This window comes from Dendroctonus ponderosae, unplaced genomic scaffold (assembly GCF_020466585.1).
Source record: "Dendroctonus ponderosae isolate FM_Combo_2020 unplaced genomic scaffold, Dpon_F_20191213v2 Dpon_F_20191213_1, whole genome shotgun sequence".
Lineage (NCBI taxonomy): Eukaryota > Metazoa > Arthropoda > Insecta > Coleoptera > Curculionidae > Dendroctonus > Dendroctonus ponderosae.
Window position 1 is genome coordinate 45,017,232 of NW_026017110.1, and position 2,952 is coordinate 45,020,183.

Here is a 2,952-nt window from a genome sequence, read left to right on the forward strand (position 1 = left end):
TCAAAACAATATGGAACTGAATAATATCTTTGAAAAGTGACCCATTGGGAGACATGCAAACGGTATTTCCTAACTTTTATAAGTGAATATCTATTTTCTAAAGCTGGTGCTGCTATGACGCACGCAGAAATAATATTTTTTGTTCACCTCATGGCAATAAATGCATTAAAATATGTTCCATTAATTTTATTACAATCCCTTATTTGAACGGCTTTTTTACAGTTAAATTTCACAGTAACAGTTAATTTCGGTCTTGAAAAACTCATCGAAAATGTATGCTTAAAATGTGTTTATGACGATTATACGTAGAGTTACTCAATATCGAGTCAGTCAATAAAATTGTGAGCAGGTAATGGTTTCGATACTTTCAGAATACTGATATGAGCAGTATTGCAAGACGATTTGGTTACTACTCATTTGAGTATCGATACTTTCAGAATACTCATATGAGTAGTATCGCAAGATGATTTGGTTACTACTCATTTGAGTAAGTATCGACACTGTCCCAGTATCGTATCGTCCCTACTGATGGAGCGAGGCCGCTTACAGCGGAATAGGTATTTCAGATTGCACAACTTTCTGCAAGGTATACGTCTATATAATTTTTAGAACCATTAGTTATTTGGGAAACCATTTTTACAAGATAATTCTATTCAACTAGTCTAGACAATTCTGTGTATTTTTTTAATTGAATTTGAATGTTTTCTAATGAAGAGTAATTTTCTAGGTCACATAAATTATTTTTACAAGTTTCATGAGGTATTTCACTGCAAACCCACCCCAATACATAAATTTCTGATATTTTCAGCGTTCCTGGAACGCCATTTCATCAAATATCACAGAAACAACTTTCTCTTCTTTTTTTAATTTATCACATTTTATCCTGAGTAGTTCCAACACCACATGATTTAAACCACATTCTAAATGCATATCAGATAACCAAGAACGTAAATAACTAACGCTAGGAAGGCAAAACTAAGTTTCTAAAAAAGTACAAGATTTAGTCGAGGAATAAAACAAAGCAAGTTCAAACTCTTTCTCATGATCTATATAATGCCTACCGTTTTTTTTAATTCCAATAAATCTAACTTGACTGCACAAATTGATTGTCAACTGTTTTCATGTCAGGTGCGTTCATACCTTTGTTTACAGTTAACTTTTTTAACTTTCTCCGCAATAGCTGATTTTGTTTCCTATACTTTGAAACAAGTGTAGTTCTATATTTTAAAGTCAGTTGGATGATAACAGCAAGTATTACACATTGAAAAAATGAATGGCAAGTGTTTATGGACTAATTTAGATGTTTGGTTGCAGTATTTTACCAGCAACTATATTTTTAGATCTACAACACTCACATTCACTCTGCTCTGGGGTTGAGGTCCGTAACACTCAGATTCATGTACTGACGCAAACGGCATTTTACAGATTGCCTAAAATACCGTACTCAATTTGCAATGCGAAGTTCTGGTTACTTGGATAGTTCGAATTTAGTTTGCTGATTACCTTTAACATACAGGGTGATTCAAAATTGGCATCATTCCTCTGGAAGTGTTGTCTGGCGCTGTTATAGGAGTAATACTGTAGCAATGTTTTTCAAAGTAATTTGCCTAATGAACATTGCGCAAATACCTGTTGCTTCGTAATTATTTAAAACTCCGGTGACCATGTAATTATACAGTGACAATAAGATAGACAAGGATAAACAGTAAATTCAACAAGATTTGTTGACTGCGGAACGTACTTTCGAAATGTCAATCTGTTCTCATAACCTGGAATTGGTTGAATGGTTAACTCCAAACAAGCTAGTGCCTGTGTAATTGTTCCTTAATTATCCACTGTTATCAAGCAGCTTCTCGTATCCCGTTAATTAACTCCTGCTTCATTTGTACATGTCTGTGCACCTTGTACTGTGTGTATCGTACAAACGTGGTAGAAATGTAGCACTTCCTCGGTATTTATTTGGTGCTTGGAAAAGTGTCAGTTATTGTGCTCTGAGTGCCCCTGGAAGGCCCTGATTCGATTATGTCCAATACACTTTTTCCTCTGTGCCTGGAACCCGAACAACGATTGTCGTCCACTATCTTCCTGGAACCACTCTCCTCGCCCATTGTTGGCGTGAGTTCTTTCAGGTTCTGCTATGTTACTGTAGCATTTTCCCTGAACTAATCACATGGCAATATGGCAAGTTCGTGAAAGGAAATTCAAAGTACATCACAGTTTGACAAATTATTGTTATTATTGACAAGGGCTAACCTGTAACTCTCTGTTAATGACCAAAAACGTCATTGCCGCTGTGACTTTTTATCAAAAAATTGTAGAAGATAACTTGATATCAAAAATTTTCGTAATTTGAAGCAAAGATCGTAATTGTTTTTTTTTTGAATGCTTAAGTATTCCGATATGCTACCAATTAAACATGGAACGATTTCAAAATAATCCTTAATAACAAAGTTGAAATTCGATCTTCAACTGTTAATATCTTCCAGAAATTTGCAAAAAAAAAATTCAGTATTTTTCTCGTACTCCCCAAGGGAGCCTCTATCACCCCTTAAAAGGAATGACGCCAATTTTAAATCGCCCTGTATATAAAGAGGTACGTTTAAATAAACTCACATAATATGCTTTTCTGAGATTAAGAAAAACATCAAAGATTTTCTGAATTATTGAATCAAAATTAAATAACAATTTTGAAGGACCGTTTATGACATGCACAGATCGCCCTTGGATCTGGCAACGTCTCGTATTTATAGTCAGACAAGGTGTGAACAAGCGACATAACATTTATAACCTCTCTCTTATTCATTTTATTCATATATGACTTTTTTAACAATTTTTTTATTTGTTTCAGGTAGCGACAGCGCCTTGATGGCAAATGTAGAAGTCATTCCCATCACAGATATGTGACTTATATGTGAATAAAATCAGCTTCTTAATATTCGCCTACTTAAGTAT